Source organism: Cynoglossus semilaevis, chromosome 6 (genome assembly GCF_000523025.1).
Source record: "Cynoglossus semilaevis isolate Cse_v1.0 chromosome 6, Cse_v1.0, whole genome shotgun sequence".
Classification (NCBI taxonomy): Eukaryota; Metazoa; Chordata; class Actinopteri; order Pleuronectiformes; family Cynoglossidae; genus Cynoglossus; species Cynoglossus semilaevis.
The window spans coordinates 11,127,041-11,137,174 of record NC_024312.1 but is presented as its reverse complement, the minus strand read 5'-3'; positions in this window follow the sequence as shown (position 1 = coordinate 11,137,174).

Sequence of the window (10,134 nt, the reverse complement as noted above, 5' to 3'; positions counted from 1 at the left end):
TAAAATTAGTCTTTTTAATGAAATTTTCTGGAATGCAAATACAGGTAAAGGACTGAGCGTTACTCACCCAGGATTTAAACCAAGTTGGCCTTATCTTAATAGCTGATCTCAGTCCAGTGGAGCTGGTATTAAGTCTGTCCGTCGCAGCACAGAGCTCAACACAATCACAGCTTTCCCCTTCTTTAGCTTAGCCCTCTCTAGTGACCTAAAAAAATTACCATGTGCACGAACGTGCACACACACAGAAGCACACACACACACAGACACTCATACGTATTTCCTTCAAACACGCCTCAGTGCATTCCATTATGATGGTTCTTCTACTGGTGTTCCATATGCAATTATAGCAAGTTAGTTATTGATGCTAATATGTCTATGCAGTCCCTCCAACAAGTGGAAATGTAAAAAAAGTTTAACAAGTCACATTTAAAATTATTATATTTTGAAGAGAGGTTTTTTTGTATTCAGCAATGTATATGTGCAACATTATAAATCATTTCTCTCTGTTGATCAAACAAGTCAGTAAAAGGACTTGGCCCTCCGTACCGGGGCAAAGATAGAACAATACTGACACATTCACATTCTTAATGAGCATAATCTTGGACTGGTTGTGATAAATGGGGAACTAAACAAGGGAGGTGAGAGAGAGAGGGGTGAAGAGGGTGAGAGAATGAGGTGAGAGGAGTGGCCACAGACTACAGCGGAATAATGTAAGACAAACAGATTTAACTGCGAACACACAAAGCAGTAGCAACTGTTATACTGTTACTTACTAAAGTAGTAATCACAGAAATATAACAATGTAGTATTTATAAATATATCCAGTCAATTTTTTTTTTTTAAATCTTAGGATACAGTTGGACCTTGAGATACAACTCCCCGAAATACGAGTTTTCCAAATTACGAGTAAGCAACTATTACAAGGTCTTCCTTGTGTTGTGCTCACTGTCCCTCCCTGGGGTATTTTAACCATTGCGTTATTTTTGTCTTTCCCTTTCTCTCTCTTTCTATCATCTAAATCAGTGGTTCAATTAATACAACATTTAAACATAAACATCTCTCCTGTGTGGTGATGGTGATGATGACTCTGAGTCTGTAGTTGTTTTTATTCCCTATGCTGTGTTTAGCCACTCTTTCTGTCTGTCTGTCTGTCTGTCTGTCTGTCTGGGCCTCTCTGGGGCGGTGAGAAGGTGCCATCGTAGGGATCATATTGTTCCTTTCATCACGGCACCATTGTATGTTTGGCTAGTACAGTTCAGTTTTAAAGAACAACCACAGTGACTTCACTCTATTTCCACACAAAGTGACTTGGAGTAACTGGCAGAGATAACTAGTAATTACATCCATTAAAATGTGCATTATTTTACCCCGGCATTAAATAAACTAGCGAGGCAGAAAATTGTCCAGTTTTATCCTCATCCTTATATACACATGTGAAGTGGAGGTTTTTTTTGGCAGTTTTATCCTTGAGTGAGCCTAAACATACTTGAGGAGTTTCAGTATTGTCACAGAGACTTGAAGACAGTGGACAGAGAGCGGCGTGAACCGCATGAACATTTTCTTCCCTTTACTATGTGTATAGTTTTTCTTAAAATTCCCAAAGGGAACTCCCGAGGGAATCTGTGTGTATATATATATATATATGTGTTTGTTATATATTTGTTTTTTATGAACATTTATTTTTAGTAGAAGCCCACTCATTGACCAGTCCATGTTAAGAGGCGTTCAGGTACCATAGGCAATACAAGGGTACGTATTCAGGTACCATCAGAAATCCGAGAATCTGACTATTATGGTAGTAACAGTAGCACACACACACTTCCCACGTGGCACAGTTGGTTTTTTTAGGAAGTTTAACACATGTATAAACTGTGAGGAGTTTGGAGTGCGGAAGATGTGTTTTTTGTTTGATAATACATATTAAGTGCATATATAATCCCTTCTTGTCTGTTTGCACATGCAAATAAAACATGCGTTATATAAATATATATGTGTATATATATATATATATATATACATATACATATATATATATAAGATAGATAGATAGATAGATAGATAGATAGATAGATAGATAGATAGATAGATAGATAGATAGATAGATAGATAATTAGAAAGACAGACAGACAGGTAGGTAGATAGATAGATAGATAGATAGATATATATATATATATATATATATCCCTACTCATCTGGGTTTTTCCACTGTCTTTTTATGAGTCTGCCACTGTCCGAGTCACTGGGGATCCATTGTGTGCCTGTGGCAGAAAGAGTGATAGAAGTCTTTAGAAAGGAACAGAGCTCTTCATAGATTAGACTCCATTAGCATTTAAGGCACTAACATAAATTCCTCCCAAAGTGAAGGGGAGGCCTGGGACAATGCAATAGGATTAATGGGGGTCTAAGTCTGACTGATGATGGGGACGTGAGATAGAATCACTTCGGTGCAGAACGGCAAAATGTGTAAATGGAAGATTCGTAAAAGTTAAGATGGTTTTAATGCTGTTTGAATATGTTCTTCGTGCTACATTGTTGACAACCGTAGACTGAGCACGAGGGGCTAAAGGTGGGAGAAACTATATGATTTTGAGGTGTGAGGGAACAGAAGGGCGAATGTAATCCGACGTTCTTCTGTCTTTGCTAAAATGCTAGCTGACGGGACATCTCGTAGACAACTGATTTATCATGTATAGACATAAAGAAAAATACAAATTGCAATTAGACATTATAAATGGAAAAAGAGTATCTGCAGCATAAGGCGAAAGTCAACAGCAGCCACTACAAAGTTATGGTTGAAGTTGTTGGTTTTTTCTTTTTCTTCATGAACTGATTAAGCGTGCATTTGTGACTTATTAATCCCAAAGACAAGCTTCTGTCAATAGCAGGCTATCTTTTAGCACATTCACAATGTGCCAAGACAAAAGTTGACAAAAGCTAATACAAAAATGGAGAAATGAGTACTCACAGGCCCAGAATTTACAAATAACGTTGTATAATACTTCTGTTCGGCTCAACATTTTTCATCAGTTACCTTTTGTTGTCATCATGGTTTTATCATTTACAAAGGTGGCAATAACTAATGCAGGGTAAAGACCACCAACAGAGTAATTGGAAACCAAAGACTTTGACTTCAGCTTAACAAAAAGCTTCTTGAAAATGCTTATTCAGATACTTCCCTGAACGCAGCAGTTTCTGCAGCGGGGGGACCAATCAAAATTTGACTTGTAAAAATGGACGCTTTTACTGCCCCGCAATACCTGGACATACAGCATGTATTCATTTTATTGTATGTTATTGTATTTAAGATATTTGCACTATTTCTCCATCGTAAGATCTAATTTGCTTATTTGCGAGATATCTATATGATATATATGTGGTGTGTCGTCTATTCAAAGCGTGTGAAAAAAGTAGCGGCTTATAGTCTGGAAATTACGGTATTTATTTTTTGAAACAACAAAATTAGACTCAGACCAGGTTGTGTGACAACATTCAATCTCTTTCGTAACTCACATTTAACTCACTGACTCGCAGCATGTAACCAAGTTTCTATTTCTAATCTGCCGTCTGAATCAACTTGCACCTGAAAAGGAAGGTGAGGGCGAGTGTCTGCCTCATGCAGCTTAACTCACAACCCTTACAGTAACAGGAACAAGGTGACTTAGAGGTAATCTATGAGAATAAGGAGCCAGGTAGGCGCCTTGAGCTTTTATTAGATCTTCGATACTCCAGACCCCCAACCTTCACCCCAGATTGGCACTCATTGACTCCACATTGAGAAGGGCCGCTTCGCAAATTACTCAGGACAGCCAGTATGACATCCACCTAAAAATCACCTTTCCTTAAATAAAAGGGACATAAAAGGCAAAGGAGAATACAAGGTGTTTTCTCACATTCACTTGAGGATGGAGTGAGAGTGGCAGAGGAGGAGTAGAAATCCATCCTTAAGAACTTAGGGAGTTTTCTAACAGTACATTGACCTTGAGTGCTAGCCATTGATTTCCAGTAACACCTCACAAACAGCGTCGCAAACCCCGTCGAGCACTGCGGGATCCTGATTGGGAACAGATTTCCCGAATTCCAATAGCATGCCACCTGCCCAGGATGATGGATAGTCCTCCTGTATCCCATCAATCCTCACCTGCTGCCTGGGAGGTGACACCTGGGCAAGATTTATCATCATATACAACATCAAGCAGGACAACCAATGAGAGGGAGCTATACTAAAACCAAGTCCCTTCCGTCCGGAGGCCCCCATTATGTTTGAAAACAGATTTATTCGTCCAGTGTGACAAAAGGAGGAAGATAAGTAAGGAACTAAAACAGAAGTCACAGATGTCCACACTTTTGTGGCCCAGCAGCTACTTTTCAAATGATCAGGCTAAAGTGATACCTGCATTCAAAACGTTAAATTTATATTGACTCCGAATTGAACATACTAAGTGTGTGTAGCTCCATTGCCTAATAAGATTTACCGTAATTACCAGAGTATAAGCCACTACTTTCTTCACACACAAATTATATTTTCATTTTTTTAACTTCAATTGCTCATGGTCCACCAGCTGCCCCTTTGTGATCTACAGGTAGATCCTGATCTACTTATTGGCACTAAGTGATGTTCCACAGAAAAGAAGTTCTAAAACTCTAAAAATGGCTTAAAATTAAAACAGTGTATATTTTATTTTAAGATTCAATTCTACCAAATTAAATTAATTAAATTCAGTTGATTTTTTTTAAAACTAGCCTTTAAAAAAATCCATAATACTAAATCCAACTACTAAACCAGTATGTTCACATAAGTCACAATATTCAACATATCATTAAATGAACAGCTCTTAGAAATGATCATGGAAGCAGAAACAGTAATCAGAACCATGAATGCACTAATGTAATTAATATCTCACTGTTCCTGCCAGTGATTTTTACGAGTTGTTAAAGGAAAACCTTCTGCTGTTTTTATGGCTTTCAGAAGCCAAGTGTGAGCTGCTGTATCTTCCTTTTCTCTTTTAACTTCTTAGCCTTAGATGAATAAGAGCCCAGGTTAAACAGACTTAGATGTTAGATACAAATCTTTCTTTTATCGCGAGTCCTCCTCTTGTTCTTATAAAACGGTTGATGCTGTGCCATCAACCTGATCTTTGCAGACAGTGGCAGCCTGCTGTAAAATCAACCAAAAGTATCTTGGTTCTTGGTTGGATTATTGCCAGCCTCCTTGCCTGTGACACCTCCCCCGGCACTTCCTCTTGGCCCCTTCACCCCTTATCAAATCACATCACATCATGTTATCTGGCCGATGGATGGACATCTCACTGCTAGTTTTACCTTGTCGACCTGTGTGTGACTAGCCAGGTGGGATAAACTGCCTTATGTAATGTTTATTGCCCTCAAGCAACAGATACAGTTTTTAAATTTAAGTCAGTGTGTTGAACAAGTAGATGTTTCCACTTTCTCTAATATCCCGTATTCTCTAATTAGTTGTCTTGGTTTCAGGCAGGTTTACACTAGTTACACGGTGATTTTAGTGTTTGTATTCTCCTTTCTACTTTGGCTGTTTTTACCTGCAGTATGAAAGACATGCCTGTTTATAGGGAATATTCTTGGTTACAGAATCACATGGGTTAGGTCAGGCATGGGCGAACATTATGGGTTAGGTCAGGCATGGGTGAACTTTATGACTCCCGGGTGTGCACATTCTATACTACAGTATATACTAAATCTGATTCTTTTGGAGGGTGGAGGGTTGGTGTGAGCTAAGATAAATGACATATAAAAGTCATGTATAAAGGCTAAAATGCTTTTATCATTTTCTACTCCATCTATTGGGAGAATGTAGGTATTACAGGGAAAAGGCAGAAGTATGATGATAATTTAAATAAATTATATAATATGGAAATGTTTGGCGGCCCAGATTAGAAAGCTGAATGGGCCGCATCCGGACCCTGGGCCTTAGTTTGCCCATGCCTCTATTATCATGATTAAAAAAACTAGCAGCATGTATGTATTTTTTAACGTAATTTGTACCAAGACAGTGATAATGAACCTGTTTTGTAATTATTTCAAAAAGTGTAAAATAATGGGTTTCTGTCAGATCCCTCTGTCTTTTCCTCTCTTCCTCGGTCTCTCGTTTACGTGTGTGTGACTGTACATGTCTCGTGCTTACCACTCTCTGCCCCACCGTCTTGCAAAAGTGCCCAGAATGGATTAGAAATGGCATCAATGGGATGAAACGTATTACCAATTGATTTAGAGTGAGCCCGGCATTGTTGTGGAAAACTTTGGATCAGGGAGCTGTGCTGGTGCCAAATGGAGCCGGTTTAAAGATGAAGCTCTGCAGAGTAATAACATTCCGCACAGCTCGGGCTCTTTGTTTCTACTGCTCGCCCCTACTTCAACTTCATCCAAAGTACTGCATTCACTTTTAATCACTTAAAGCCATTGAGGAGTGTGTTAAGATCCAACAATAAAGAAAAAATGTTGGCCAGAGAGAACGCGGCTAGCTTTGTAACGGATCTTGAAGAGAGTGGGATAAATAAGTCGACTGAGAGAAACCTGATTAGTGTTAATAGAGGTTTAGACGTTTGTCTTTTACTGATGCCTTCTATCTAACAGCCAGCAACACTAATCTACTGATTAGACTAAGGAAAAGAAAACAACTTTCTGAAGACTCTGACTTCACTTTCTGCTGATTTATATCTATTGACTTTTTGCTGACTTGCGCATTTGCGAAAAACAAACCCACTTAATTTTATCTACCATCTTTCTGGTGACTATTACGTTGGAATATTAAGTTTCTGACATTGAAGAGTGAATTATTTCGACTATATTTCGACAAGTTTTTGTGATTAGGAGGCTCTAGATCAGGGGTCACCAACCATATCTGTTATTTTCGAGGGTCAGATTTTTTCCTGAATAGACACTTTGGGGGTTGGGCATTCACTTCGCTAACACATGCTAACATCCTGAATAGACACTTTGGGGGTTGGGCACTCACTTTGCTAACATAATGTAGGACAGAAAAACATCAGAAGAGTCTGACCTACACCTGGGAGCCATAATGTAGGTCAAATAAATTCCCCAAAAACCAACAAAAACATAAGAAGGGGAATGTAGCACAATCCGATGTACAACGTACAAGTTTTAACGCTGTGCTTCGGAATGATGGAACAAGACTTGACAAGACAGGAGCGCGACGTAACCACAAAACGCCGTAGGTCGATGACGTCAGTAACCAATCCTGTTTCAATAAAGCCTCAAAATGTTATTATTTTTTAAAAATATATTTTCCTGTAATTTTTGGGATTTGTTTTTGTTCTCTCCCGTCCTCACCTATACCTGTTGTTTCATACCTTTGAGCGTCCCCTCCTCCTGCCCCTCTCAATTCTTTTATATTCTCATCATTAGTGGCTGTCCCATGTTGAGGGAGGAGTAATCTGAACAACTTGTCCCATGGGTCCATTTCTTCACTTTCTGCTGTAGGAGTAAGCGGCCTATTGATTAGTTATCAGCCTGTAATTGGGCTGCAATCTACCTTGCCCTTACATATCCACCAGATATACGACACCTCTGACAGCCTGAGAGGTGGGTGGGTGGGTAGGGAGGTCCGGGGCCGGGGCCGGGGCCGTCTCCTGCGGGCCAAAACTGTGCTCGTCCGGACTATAGGAGCCAGCTACTGCTGGAGTCTGTTTTTCTACACAGGATTTTTCAACATTCCACTTAATAAAAGAGTATTTCGATCTACGATATCATGAAATTTCATGCACTGTGCTAACTATGAGCACCAATTCTTTTCCCCACCATTTTCATGTAGAAATAAACTCTGAAATTGTAATTAGATTTCAAATGAAAATGGTGCGGCTTACCGAGGAGGAAACTCATATAAGCTCAGAGTAAGTGCACCACTCGCATATGGATAATTGCCTGTAAGGGATTTCAATACAAATTGAGGTTGTCTCCTGTGTCTCCAAATCCACTGTGATTGCGCAAAGAACCGTGACTAACTCTTCCTAAGTCTGTTTGTGCATTTTTTAGAAAAGGCTCAAACCGTTTTTTCTTCTCTCAGTTCTGACACAATCTTTATTTATAATAAGAATAAAACAATCTTTGTTTTTTTAGACATAGTCCCTCGTTTGTGGCGCTTTGGCCCAGAGGCAATGTCTCTGTCATTGGTGTTGAACCCCAGGGTTCACCTCCTGGGCAAGATCGAATCCCAGTTAGGGCGGTTGGTACCTTCCAGTGGACTCACCACCCACAGGAAGGTTTAGGGCGGGTTGGTACGGTGCAGTGGGATTCGGGTGGTGGTTGTGAAGGTCGGTAACGGATAACGGATACCTGTAAGTTTTCAGCAAGGTTAACACCTGCGTCTGCCCATACATACGCTCCTCCTGTCCCTGCTTAAAACCACATCTCACAACGTGTATAATTTCTCCTCTCAATATTGCAATAATTAAAAGCCCACTGATTAGACAAGGCCGTTCATCATCCTACTTCACCAATCTCTTTGACTGTCAAAGATCAACTTTCCATCCCCCCCGCCCCCTCATCCTCCTTTTTCCTCCAATGTGAGTGCATTTGACTCTTGGCACTAATGTAGTGAAGACAGAAAGGACTGTTGTACGAGACGGTGGTGTCCTCCGGGTTGTATTGTCTTTGCATCTTCCTCTTTGACAAAGTGCAGAATAAAGTAGAGAAATGTGACTTTAGTCTTCCTGCTCTCGCAAACACTCCTCTGCTTAGGAAGAGCGATGGGCAGATGATTCCTCAGTTCCAGGTGGACGGATGAGGAGATTATAACAGCAATGGTGGAATTAACATATACGGCACATTCATCTGCTGTAATCTGCGATCGGACAACACGCCGTTTAGCGTTCACGCCCTCATCTTTCATTTTGCTGATTCCGGTGGGCTAGGCACTGAGAGTGGGTTTAATATAGTGCTTTAAAAGAGGGTGTGTTGGTGTATAGACTGTTTTATCATTTATAATATTACCGTCGTTTGATGGAGCACAAAGACATTTTTGCTCTTGTCTGGTACAAATACTCTTCAGTCGAGGACCAGCAGCCCCTTTGAAACACATAAGCCTCGAGGTGTTAACATTATTTGACATTAATAGTTGATAATCATCTTTCCTTCTTTGTTGTTTGATCTAAGTTTTAGACTTTGGTCATCGTGTTAGGTTCCCATTTTTTTTTGCCAATATTTAAATAACTCTCACTTTCGTCACTTCCGTTTTTCTTATGAACCTTCAGAAAAACATAAATCAAAAAAGTGACAAAAAGTGTCAATCTCCTAAATTCTCACTTGATCGTTTGACTCAAGTCACGTTCTCATTTTGGCAACAGTTGTGGAATTATGTATCACCGGACATAAGTGCTAATATTAGCATTGTATTACTAAGATAAAATGCATTTGTATCATTAATAATAGAATAGAGACTACATAAAAAATAGAGCAGGACAAATTATTACTGCAGTTTAATGTGTATAATACACACTGTATAGGAACAGTACTTGCAGGCTTACGAAAAGAGAATCATTCTAAAACACGATTTACAGGTATTGTATATTTTAAATGTTGGTCTTTATCATGAGAGGAAATGCTATGAACCATAAAACTATTGTTATGGACAGAGTAACATTTATTCTCATTTATATTGTTAACTTTAAAAAACAAAATCAGGAACAGACAAATGGACAAATATGACTTTACAACAAATATGATGGCTAAGTAATAGAGAAAGAGGGAAAACAGTCTGTGTACCTACATACAGGACCTTCCTTATGAAGAACAGTGTGACTCTGACTAATGAGGAAGGTCTATGTGTGTGAGTCACATTAATAACAGCACAGAGTGGACACTGAGGGCATTAATAACACTATGCTGTTGCAGGAAGCCCAAAGCCCCGCGCCCATTCAGGCCACATCAATAACAGCACGTAACTTCCAACTATAGCACAAATTATCAGGCCAGCTTGGAAACACATATGCATGTTTGAATTATAATGTATATTTAATTGTCAAAGTCAAGACAAAAGAAAAAATACAAAGTATATGTATAGTAGGAGTGGAGATCAAGAGCTAGGGATAAGATAAGATGGGTTTAAATGACACATGACTACTGACAATTTCTCATGTGTACATT